This window comes from Petaurus breviceps, unplaced genomic scaffold, assembly GCF_028583685.1.
Source record: "Petaurus breviceps papuanus isolate PSGF00001 unplaced genomic scaffold, PetGlider_PUasm1.0 126, whole genome shotgun sequence".
Lineage (NCBI taxonomy): Eukaryota > Metazoa > Chordata > Mammalia > Diprotodontia > Petauridae > Petaurus > Petaurus breviceps.
This window is the reverse complement of record NW_027185655.1, coordinates 80,555,318-80,568,538: the sequence shown is the minus strand read 5'-3', so window position 1 is coordinate 80,568,538 and position 13,221 is coordinate 80,555,318. Positions and strand designations below refer to the sequence as shown.

The 13,221-nt window shown below is 38.5% G+C and overlaps 1 pseudogene; it reads right to left on the bottom strand.

Moving 5' to 3' along the window:
* Positions 1 to 6,032: 6,032 nt before the first annotated feature.
* LOC138171189 (transcription initiation factor TFIID subunit 7-like) lies at positions 6,033 to 10,902 on the bottom strand (annotated as a pseudogene).
* Positions 10,903 to 13,221: the final 2,319 nt, after the last annotated feature.

Sequence of the window (13,221 nt, the reverse complement as noted above, 5' to 3'; positions counted from 1 at the left end):
TGATTTTAAAACTTTCAATTCCAGATTCATTCCCTTCCCCCCCTGCTACCCATCCCCACTGGGGAGACAAGCAGTTCAGTATAGGTTGTACATGTGCAGCTAATGTAAAACAATAACATAGTAGATGTATTATAAAAGACTGACTATATTTCCCTCCCTCCTATCCCACCTCCCACTTGTTCTATTCTCTACTTTGATCCTGTCCCTTTTCAAAAGTGGGTGCTTCCAAGTTCCCTCCCCCCCAGCCTGCCCTCCCTTCCATCATCCCCCCTCATATCCCCTTCCCCCCTATTCTCCTGGAGGGTGAGATCCCCTATTTAGTGTGTATTTCCCTCCCTCCTCAGGCCAGATTCAATAGGAATGAGGTTGACCTATTCCCTTTTGCCTTCTTATTCTTCCCCTCCATTGTAACCATTTCCCCTTGCCTCTTCTGTATGAGATAGTTTGTCCCACTCTATCTCTCCCCATCTCCTCTCATTATATTCCTCTCACCTCTTAATTTCACCTTTTAAGTATCATCCCTTCCTGTTAAATTGATCCCATGCCCCCTATCTATGTATATCTGTAAAAGTATATACACACATTCACATATGTATTCATGTGCCCGCATACCCTCATATATATATATATATATTATATATATATATATAATGCCTTCAACTACTGAGAAAAGTTTCATAAGTTACAATTATTGTTTTTCCATGTAGGAATGTTAATAGTTCAACTTTGGCCAGGTGGCTCAGCGAGCAAGAGCACCGGCTCCAGTGCCGGGACGACCCTGATCAAATCCAGGCCCAGACACTCAGCACCACACCCAGAAACAACAACCGGCCATGCAACCCCGAGCAAGTAACCCAACCCCGAGTGCTTCAAAAAAAAAAATAGTTCAACTTTGATAAGGTTCCTTATGATTTCTTTTCCCTGTTTACCTTCTCATGCTTCTCTTGCTTCTTGTATCTAAATGTCAAATTTTCTATTCAACTCTGGTTTTTTCAGCAAGAATGCTTGAAAGTCCTCTATTCCACTAAATGACCATATTTTCCCCTGAAACATGATACTCAGTTTGGCTGGGTAGGTGACTCTTGGTTTTAATCCCAGCTCCTGTGTCCTCCAGAATATCACATTCCAGGCCCTTCGATCCCTCAGTGTAGAAGCTGCCAGATCCTAGGTTATCCTGATTGTGTTTCCACAATATTCAAATTGTTTCTTCCTGGCTGCTTGTAATATTCTCTCCTTAATCTGGGAATTCCGGAACCTGGCTATAATATTCCTAGGAGTTTTCTTTTTGGGATCTTTTTCAGGAGGTGATCGGTGGATTCTTTCAACCTCTATTTTGCCCTCTCATTCTAAAACATCAGGGCAGTTTTCTTTGAGAACTTCCTGGAGGATGCTTTCTAGGTTCTTACTTTGGTCATGGCTTTCAGGTAGTCCAATAATTTTTAAATTATCTCTCCTCGATCTATTTTCCAGGTCAGTGGTTTTTCCCATGAGATATTTCACATTGCCTTCTATTCTTTCATTTGTTTGGATCTGTTTGACAGCATCTTGATTTCTCATAAAGTCATTAGCTTCCATTTGCTCCAGTCTAATTCTGAAGCAATGATTCTCCTCAGTGAGCTTTTAAGATTCTTTTTCCATCTGGCAAATTCGACTTTTTAAGGCATTCTTCTCCTCATTGCCTTTTTGAGCCTCCTTTGCCATTTGAGTCAGTCTGTTTTTTACGGTATTATTTTCTTCAGTCAGGCTATTGACTCTCATTTCATAATTTTCTTGCATTATTCTCATTTATCTTCCCAATTTTTCCTCCACTTCTCTTATCTGCTTCTTAAGGTCCTCTATGGCCTGTAACCAGCTTGTATTTTCCTTTGAAGCTTTTGGTGCAGGAGTACTGACCTCACTGTTTTCCTCCTGTTCCATGCCTTGCTCCTTCTTATCCCCAAAATAGGAGTGTAATGTTAGAATCTTCTGTCTGCTTTGTTTCCTCTGCCTGCTCATTTTGCCACTCAATTATTTGACTTTTGGGCTTTTTGCCACAGTAGGACTCTGCCACCAGACAGGGGAGTTTTTGTCCCAAACACTGGGGTTTTCTCAGCTGCCGGAGTTATTAGATGGGTGCCCTCTCTGAGGTCTCCACATGCTCTGGCAAGCTGGACACACACCCCAGGACCTCCACCCTAGACTGCAATCCAGATCCAAGCAGGTTAAAGCAAGAGGGATGACCCCTCAGACTGGTGCTTGGTCCCCCTACACTCTGCAGGCCAGGAGTTGAAATCGCCATGTGGTGCTGGCTAGCTGTGCCAGCGTCTCAGTGGTTTCTCGCCCGGGGGTAAAAGCCATGCACTCCCACTTACTGGTCCCAAAGTCCAGAGTGCACTGGCCTCTCACCTTGTCCTTCGCATCTATGTATTCATAAATCTGGAAACGGCCACAGCTGCTGCTGATCTGGAGTCCCTCTGGCACGTGGTGGTCAGGCCCGCCCTGGGGCTAAAGCCTCGGCATGGTGCTGGGCTGGGCTCCCAGAGTGCTGCGCTGGCCAATTCCTGCCAGCCTGCCGGGATGTCCTCAGCAGGAGGTTAGCTTCTCTGTTTCATTATGTGGGTTCTGCAGCTCCAAAGTTTGTTTAGAGCCCCCTTTTTACATGGATTGTGGAGGGTGGAAGCCGGAGCCACAGGAAGGTTTTTCTTCTACTCCGCCATCTGTATCCTGTCCCTTTTCAAAAGTAGGTGCAACCAATTTCCCTTCCCCAAGCATGCCCTCTCTTCCATTATCCCCGTTTTAATCCCCTTCTACCCTACTCTCCTATAGGGTGAGATACCCTATTTAGTGTATGTGATTCCCTCCCTAAGTCAGATTCAACGAGAATAAGGTTGACACATTCCCTTTGTTCTTCCTATTCTTCCCCTCTAGTATAACAGTTTTCCCTTTCTTCTTATATATAAGATAATTGACTCCATTCTGTCTCTACCCATCTCCTATCATTATATTCCTCTCTCACCTCTTAATTTCACCTTTTAAGTATCATCCCTTTCTATTCAATTGGTCCTGTGCCCTCTCTCCATGTATACCTATACACATATACACACACTCACATATGTACCCATACAGCTAGGTTGCCTCCTATATAGACATATATATGTGTGCACATATGTATACACAAGCATATATTATATATGCATGTAATAATATTTGTATATATGTGCATATGGATACATATATATTTATACATTTCTATTCCCTCCAACTATTCTCATACTGAGAAAAGCTTCACAAGTTACACTTACTGTTTTTTTGCATGTAGGAATATAAATAGTTCACCTTTGATAAATTTCTTATGATTTCTTTTCCTTGTTGTAATTGTAATGGAATTAATACATTACTATTACACTTGTTTACCTTCTCATGCTTCTCTTTTCTTCTTGTATCTGAACGTCAAATTTTCTATTCATCTCTGGTTTTTTCATCATCAATTCTTGAAAGTCCTCTATTCCACTGAATGACCAAATTTTCACCTGAAACATGATACTCTGGGTAGGTGATTCTTGGTTTTAATCCCAGCTCCTTTGGCCTCCAGAATAATATATTCCAAGCCCTTCGATCCCTCAGTGTAGAAGCTGCCAGATCGTGTGTTATCCTGATTGTTTTACCACAATATTCAAAATGTTTCTTCCATTTAATATTTTCTCCTTGATCTGGGAATACCAAAACCTGTCTATTATATTCCTAGGAGTTTTCTTTTTGGAATATTTTTCAGGAGGTGACCTGTGGGTTTTTTAAACCTCTTTTTTGCCCTCTGGTTCTAAAACCTCATTGCACTTTTCCTTGAGAATTTCTTGAAGGATGATTTCTAGGCTCTTTTTTGATCGTGAGTTTCAGGTAGTCCAATAATTTTTAAATTATCTTTCCTGGATCTATTTTCCAGATAAGTTTTTCCCCCATGAGATATTACACATTGCCTTCTATTTTATTTATTTGTTTGAATCTGTTTAATAGCATCTTGATTTCTCATGAAGTCACTAGCTTCCCTTTGCTCCATTCTAATTCTGAAGGAATGATCCTCTTCAGTGAGTTTTTCAGATTGTTTTTCCATCTGTCAAATTTGGCTTTTTAAGGCATTCCTATCCTCATTGTGTTTTTGAGCCTTTTTTGACATCTGAGTTAGTCTATTTTTAAAGTGTTATTTTCCTCAGTCAGGTTGTTGACTCTCATAATTTTCTTGAATCATTCTCATTTATCTTCCCAATTTTTCCTCCACTTCTTTTATTTCATTTTCAAAATTCTTTTTAAGCTCCTCTATGGCCTGAACCAGCTCATATTTTTCTTGGAAGCTTTTGGTGCAGGAGTTCTGACTTTTCTGTCTTCCTCCTCTTCCATGTTTTGATCCTTTATGTCCCCCCCAAAGAGTATAAAGTCAGATTGCTCTGCTTACTTTGCTTCCTTTGGTTGCTCTTGTTTCCACTCAATTACTTGATTTTTGAGCCTTTTGCTACAGTACAACTCTGGTTTCAGAGAGGAGAGTTTTGTCTCAAATTGCTGGGGTTTTCTCAGGTGCTGGAGCTATTATACGGGTGCCTTCTCTGAAGCCTCAATATTCTCTGGCAAAATGGTCATGCATCCCAGGACCTCCACCCTAGACAGTGATCCAGATCCAAGCAGGTTAAAACAAGAGTGATTACCCCTCAGACTGGGTGCTTGGTCACCCTACATTCTGCAGACCAGAAGCTCTGAAGCAGGGCTGTGGAGCCTCAGCCACTTCTTGCCCTTTGGCAAAGGCCAGACTGTGCTCCCAAAAACCCTGTTCCTGCAAAGTCTACACTGACCTCTCACTTTGTCATTGGTATCCATGAGCTGATAATTCTGGAAACCTCCACAGCTGCTGGTGATTTGAAGTCCCTTTAGCTCGCAGCTCATCAGGCCACATGGAGACTCTAACATCAGGCCTGCATGGGGCTGGGCTCAGCTCCCAAAGGGCTGCACTGACCCTTTCCTTCCATCCTGCTGCACTGTCTTCAGCATGAGGTTAGATTCTCTCTGTCATTTTGTGGGTTCTGTAGCTCCAAAGTTTGTCTAGAGTGATTTTTTACATGAATTAGAGGAGGTGGAAACTGGAGCTTCATAGAAGTCCTGTTTTTATCTAATAAATATATTGACATAGACTGGAAATTAATAAAAGTTAAAAAATAATTCTATCACCATATTTATACAGTAAACATTTGTCACAGCTAATTTACTAAAAAAATAATAATTATCAATTATTTACTCATTTCATAAGAAAGGAATACAGAACCCAAAACCAAAATAAACTTAAAGTATAAGCTCACTTGAAAAATTATTTAAGAAGATAATGATTATAAAAACTTTTTATTAGAAAAAAGAAGTGTTTAAATAAAAAATTAGCATCATAAAAACTTTGTATGAGATTCAACTAAGCCAAATCATTCTGAGAACATCTTTAGACTGAAATAGAATGAGGACAACAGTTTTGCCAACTGGTCTATCTTATAAATACAGAGGAAATGGCCACATGTATTCTAACACCTCAATACTTAATGTACTATTGTGAGGGAGGAACACTGAGACTTAGAAAAAAGCTGTGTAGAGTGGGCAGGGTAGAAATTCCTAATGAGTGTTTTGCATCGTATGTATTTTAACGCAAATGTTCACAGTTATGAAACTGTATCAGCAATACAATATTCACAATGCCTATGGCAATTACAAATATGCTGGTGTGGTTATTAATCACAAAATATATCAGGCTTTCTATATGGGGGATAAAGCTAGAACATTTATTAAAATACCAAATGACTGAGTGCCAAAACCAGAAAGTCACAGCCATCAGAGTAGTTATGAAATTGTCACAGGTAGATAAAGTATAAAGCACCCACATTCTCAAGCCTTTAAAACAGAACAGGCTACCTCAGGCAAAGGTCTTCTCCCCACTCACAGCAACTACTCAGCATCCAGGAAGTGTGCTCCTAGCAGCTCCAGCCCCTGGCAGTCCTCAGCAGGAGTCCTTAGCAGAAATTCTGGCTAGCTCAAAAAGGGGTTTGCGCCTCCACCTCCACCTCAGCACTACCTTGCCTCTCTTCCTGCTGCTGCTGCTACTGCCGCTGTCGCCACCACTGCTATTCACTGCAGGAACTCTAGCTTGGCTTCTGCTTCCTCTTGCCCCACCCCTTCCTGCTAAGTCAGCAAGTCCAATGGGGCATGAAAGATCTTTAAATCCCATAACCCTTACAGGAACTTACTAAGATTTGCTACAAAATTAAGAGTCTATTAGGTCTATTAAATTTTTTTTCAAAGCTTTTGACTAAGCATAAAATGACACTTTTATATATTATTATATATGTTATATATTTTTATAATAAAAATATTTTAATATTTTAGAGCTTATTTGAAGAGAGATTTTAAATATCGCGGTTTCTTGGAATCTCCACATTGAACGGTATACATTGTATCACTCTCATTAATTTTATTGTCATTATTATTGTTGTTATAAATGATTAAAAACACAAGATCAAAGACGAATTTTTTAAATCATTCATTAGATCCTTTCTCCCAAACTGTCATTTACCCACTAATGGATAATCCTTGCATCTGGTCATTCAACGAATTCTGAACTCATATCGTAGTGTGATCTAGTCCATGGCTCTTCATCTTATCAATGATAATAGTGAAATGCTCAAATTTTGCCTGGAATGTTAGAAGGCTATAACATTGCAATCCATAATTACTTAAATGCTTCAATGGAAAATAATTATTAAAAAGAGATTTGTGTGTAACTATCTGCACTTAGAAAACAAGCTAAATAAAAAGACTTATTAACTAGTCATGCAGTGTGTTTAGATATTCAACATATCTAAACAATAGACAATGATCTTGAGAAGAAACCTCCTAGGAATACTATAGCCAGATTATGAAATTCCAAGATCAAGGAGATAATATTACAAGCAGCCAGGAAGAAACAATTTGGATATTGTGGAAACACACTCAGGATAACTCATGCTCTTGCAGCTTCTACACTGAGGTATCAAAAGGCTTGGGATATTATATTCCAGAGGGCATAGGAGCTGGGATTAAAACCAAGAATCACCTGCCCAGAAAAACTGAGTATGCTGTTTGAGGGGAAAATATGGTCATTCAGTGGAATAGAGGAAACTCAAGCATTCTTGATGAAAAAGCCAGAGTTGAATAGAAAATTTGACATTGAGACACAAGAAGCAAGAGAGTCATGAGATCATTAACTGGGAAAAGAAATCAAAAGGAACTTATCAAAGTTGAGCTATTAACATTCTTACACAGAAAAATGATAATTTTAACTGATAAACTTTTCTAAGTTTGAAAATATTTGAAGAGAATAATATATGTCTATATAGGAGCATATATAGGCATATGAATACATATGTGAATGTGTGTATATATGATTACAGGTATACATAGATAGAGGGAACAGGACCAATTTAAAAGGAAGGGATAATACTTAAAAGGTGAAATTAAGAGGTCTGATAGGAATATAATGAGAGGAGATGGGTAGAGCCAGAATGGGGTAAATTTTCTCATATAGAAGAGGCAAAGGAAAATAGTTACAAAGGAGGGGAAGTAAAGGAAGGCAAAAGGGAATGGGTCAACCTTATTCCCATTGAATTTGGCTCATGGAGGGAATTAAACACACACCAAGTAGGGTATCTCATCCTATAAGAGAGTAGGGGTCAAGGGGAAGGCAGGGGGGATAAGGGAAGTGGGCCAGGCTGGGGTCAGGGAAGTTGGAAGCACCCACTTTTAAAAGGGACATGATCAAAGTAGAGAATAGAACAATTGGGAGTTGGTATAGGAAGGAAGGAAATATAGTCAGTACTGAACTGTGTATCTTCCCAGTAAGGTTGAGTGACAAGGGAGGAAATGAATGAATCTGGAATTCAAAGTTTTAAAATCAAATGTTTAATATATATATATATATATATATATATATATATATATATATATATAATAGTATTCATAATAGGATATATACATCCTATTATGAATACTATTTTACATGTAATTGAGAAATAAGATATACAGATCCTGGGGAATAGAAATCCACTATGCCCTACTGGAAAAGTCGAAGGGGTTATGGGAGAAGATATGAGAGTGAGCAGATTGCAGGAGGGGATATCCTGTGGGACTGCTATTTTGTGGTGGTGGGTAGGGGAAAAATGGGCAGAAAATCTGCAACTCAAATTCTGGCGGAAATGAATGATGTAAATCAGAAGTTAATAAAACATTTGAAAAATGAAAAAAATTTGATAAAATGATTTTCCCACACATCTACTTCTTCTGAAATGGGTGACCATTGTGGTAGTGGGGAAGACAGATGTTACTTGGGCTGGAGATCTTAGTCTCTAATAAAGTTGCACTCTGGGAAGGTCAATAATACCTGAGGTGGCTAAGCAGGATTAATTTTGAATGTACCATGGTTGAGGACCTGTCTCGCATCAATCAGTTTATATCAGGCAATTTTTGGCAGATATTGGTAATTTTACTTTTTATTATTTGTTAAGAAGCAAGTAAACCCATTATTAGAAAAGTAAATTCTTTTCAAATGTCATAGAGTGTATGACTGCTGCAAGGATGTTTTGGCTCCATAAACCTAATGGACATTTGCTTTTACCATTTCTAATTGTCTTCCAAAGTCCTGAATCTACCTGATGATGTAGACAAAATGTAGCTTATTCTGAAATGTCATAGAATTATCTAGATTCTTCCCTTCACTTTATTCCCAAACAATTCTACTGAGCATTTGGAATCTGTATATTTAATTTATCACTTGCTGTGTACCTATGTAGGTAACAGTAATATATATGGGTCACTGTTTGATCCATGATTTCAACCACTGTGACCTTATTTGTCCATATCAAAATTATGCCATCAATGTACTGTATTTCAGTGCCCTCAGAAAGAGGAACCCCTTTCAGATATCATTTGTCACTATGGATTCAATGATCATTTCTCTGATTGTTCTCAAATTTACTCTCTATCTCTAACCTCTATGAAGACCTCTAGTCTCACATCTCCAACTGCCTTTTAAATATTTCCAGCTATATCTCTCATAATTATCTTAAACTCAACATGTCCAAAATTGGACTCATTATTTTTCCCTTTACACCCTTTCTTCTTCCTAACACCCTTATTTAATCTTTATTTTTGCTATCTATTATCACTTCTATTTACTGTAGCAATTATCTACCTTGGTAAGCCACTTAATCCTTTTTGCTTCAGTTTCCTCCTATGTAAAATGAGCTTAAGAAGGAAATGGTAAACCACTCAAATATCTTTGCCTAGAAAACCACAAAGGGATCACAGTGATTTGAGCATGGCTGAAAAGTGACTAAACAACAATTTGTGTGTGTGTGTGTGTGTGTGTGTGTGTGTGTGTGTGTATGACTAGCTGTTCTACCTGTGAAAGGAGTTATCTGGAACTGTTGAGAAACTAAAATATATCCAAACCAAGATTTACAGTCTCTATAGTGAAATCTCCTTATACCTGAGTTACTTCTTACCACAAAGCAATTATAATATAAATTCTCATGTTGGAAAGGAAAGCCCTGGAATCAATGTGGGAATTATTACAGGCTAAAGTATTTCATCCACTAATCCCAAATTCTTCTATACCTAGTCTTCTCTCACCTATCTCCTTAACTGTATGTAAGACTCTAGAAAAATAAAAGGTGCTATAGGGAGTGAAATGGGATGAATTCAAACTAGACCAAAGAAAAACAATGGAAATTAATAATCAAATTTCCATGTGAACAATCTTAATATTTTCCTCAACCCAAATGATAGAATATAAGTTCTTTGCCAATGTGAGGACAATAATGAATTTGCAAACAAGGGTCTCTTATTTCTCCAGTATTGATCCTAACCCTAACTCTAAACCTAAACCTAACGCTAAATGCTTGCTTGAATTCTTCCAGCACAGCCTGAAGACAGGTATTGAGTGCCATGTTTTCTGCTTTGGTAATGAAGTCTTCCTATAATTTTGCTCTCCTTTGTGTTTCTTGGAGGTAATCTTTCATTTTAACAATCTGCTCCTAAATTTCCATGACCATTTGATTTGTTTGCTCATTTTCTTGCCATTGTTCATCAGATTCATTAAGCTTATCTTGTAGTTGCCTCTCTATATCTTCTAGAGTGTCAACGATATTTCTATTTTCATCATTATGACTATCACTGTCATTCTCCTCTTCACTATTACTATTAATGTAATTAAATATCACTCACAGTTCTTCATGTTCTGAGGAGCCACGGGCTTACTTATTGCTACTCATGCACTGAGAGGCAATATCTAGACCTGCTAAAGGAACCTGGTTGTTGACTTCCTTTGTTTCATTTTCTGCAATCAGTTGCCATTCAGCAATGATAGCTTCTGTATTTGTACCTAGTTTTTTTCACACATGCTGATTCAATATACTTCTTCTGGACCATCTTTTTTATATTTTCTAGCAACAGAGTGATATCATGGTTCACGATGATTTCCCTCTCACTGTCTTTTTTCCATTTTCTTAATTTCTTTCATATCAGTAGTGGCAACTGATTCTTCTGGAAATGGATAAATATCTTCAACTTCAGTGAATGCAAGCATATGCTATATTGTATTAAAAAAAATCTGTGATTTTCAAAAATTCATTAATGCAGGTCAGGTCAACCACCTTAGCAGCAAATGTGTCATGGTCCACCTGGAGGATTCCATAGAGCCTTTCTACATGTAACTCAATGGTCAATATATATTCCAGCTTGACACTTCTTGATTGTATTGCTCTTCTCCAGTGGAATAACATTCTAGAGGCACACATAATATTAGGTGGTTTTCCTACTATAGGCTGTATGTTCTTTGTTCTCCGTAATCTTTTGTTTGTAAATAGTCATTTCCTTTCACCTTGATTCACAGTAAATGTCTGTGTCATTCAAATGTTGTTTTAGAACTCCCATTCAGCTTCTGCTGTACACTAGAATCTTGTTTTAGTTCCCATCTCACTCATCTGACATATTTCTAGGAGAAAACAGAGGCAGTTGTGTGGTGACCTTGGCAAGTCACCACCTGGCTAGGTCAGAAGTTCATACCTCAAGTAAGAAAGAAGTACACTGATCTTATCCCTGAATCAGAGAATTTAGTAATTGAAAGCCAATGGGGAGAATGGTGATTTTGAAATTGGCCACTCCCAATCCATAGTCTCCCCAAGAGAAGGTCAGCATGCGATTAGTGTCCAGTCCTAATGTATTTACAAATGGGCAACTCTCTGGGATCCTCAGTATAGGAGAAAATTCTCTCTGGAAGAAAGTGGCCACAGTTACTGATAAGCAAAGAAGTACTTAGCTCCTTCTTTCAGCTATGAAATTATTTAGCACTTTGTCTCCATTCAAGTTTCTTTTGAGCCTTGCCTGTGATTATATCAAGTCTTTGTTGAGAAATAGAACTTGTGAATCCCACAGTAGGAGGGGCTTCCCAAAGGCAGAAACAAGAAGGACTAAGAGGGGGGTGGAGCAGGGAGGAGCTAATGACCAGATAAAAAAATGGGCACAAGCTGGGAGAAAGCAGAATTGAGAAGGGAACACTTGTGGTGGCAGAGTTGAGAAGGAGAAAATTTGTGGTATCCTTGCACTCTGTTTGTCTGTTTTGTCTGTGCTGATTTGCATTTTTAATGCTTTGTACAGAAGCCCTGGGACCTTACTGAAAGACCTGAAAGATGATTTTCTTGTCTGTTTACGGAAGTTCTGGAAGAGGGTTTCAGAGGCTCTGGGACTATACTGACAATTTGTGTTGTGTTCTCAGACTTTTTTGTGGGTCTATAATGATTTCACAGGCAATAAGTGAATCGATGATGATGCCAGCAATGAGCATGAATGCTGTTTTGGCCCTTTTGTCATCCCAGAAACAGAAACCATGAAGGACTTCTAGTGGACCGGACACTATGAGCTTCAATATGGAATGGGGACAGGACGAGGAGCTGAATGAGGAGCTGGATGAGGAGCTGAATGCTACTAGCTTGGAATCCAGGTGACAGATGAGTAAATTCAGGCAAATCTGGGACCATGGAAGAGGAACCATGGTATCTGACAGCCAGACTCGAGTAAAGATTAAAAATTCTCTCCTTGGGTACTTAGTGCTGATTTTAAAGATCATGATTTACTGTGGACTAGGGGTGGGAGAACTTTGTATTCTGTATGTTGTTCATCTTATAGATGACTGAGTTAAGGATGATTGGAATTTAATCTCCAAACAAGAAAAAAATAAGACTTTTTGACTGAGAGATTAAGACAATGTGATCTAGGGATGGGTAACTGACCATTTTGCTTTGTGTTCCTTAAGGGGATTTGCTCTTTAAGATTGATTGAGTTAAGGACTTACTGAAAGAAATATTTTGTTTCAAACTATGTGGGCACTTTGGTGAAAACTATGTGGTCAATTTAGTGATAAGTTGTTATAATATTCTGAATGCTACATTTCAGTTCCTGTGAATGTTTTGTTTTAATTTACTCCTGAGTAAATAGAGCTCACTATACTATGTGTTCAGAACCTTAAAACTGTTCACAGCAGCAGTCCTTTTGAAAGCTGGTTGTGCTTGACTTTACAGGAGTTTTTCCTTGACTCTTCTCTTTCACTCACCCCCACCTCCACTCCAGACATTCATTCTGTTGCCAAGATCTGTTCGTTTTATCTTCATAACATTTTTCACATACACCTACTTATCTCCTGTGCGATACTGCTACCACCTTGGTGTAGGTGATCATCATCTCATACCTGGGCTTTTATAATGGCTTCCTGGTTGTTGTCTCTGTCACAAATCTCTCTCCTCTACTTAATCCTGTACTGAATTACAAAAATAATCTCCACAAAGAAGAAATTTGAGCATTTCACCTAATCACCACTTGTCCATAAGCTCCAGTGTCTCCCTATCACCTCAAGGATCAAATATAAAATCTTCTGACATCAAAGTCCTTTATAAGCAGATATCTTACTCACACTTTCTAGGCTTCCTTCCCATATGTACTGTGCTTCAGTGACATTGGTCTTTTTTATCTTCCTAGAAAAATACACTATACATTCCTAATTTGGACATTTTTACTGATTATTTCTAGTTCCTGGAATGCTTTACTTCATCACTTTCTGTATTCTCTGTCTTCTTTCAAATACCAGCTAATATCTCACCTTCTGGTATGTGCATGGTATTCTGGGAAGACTAACAC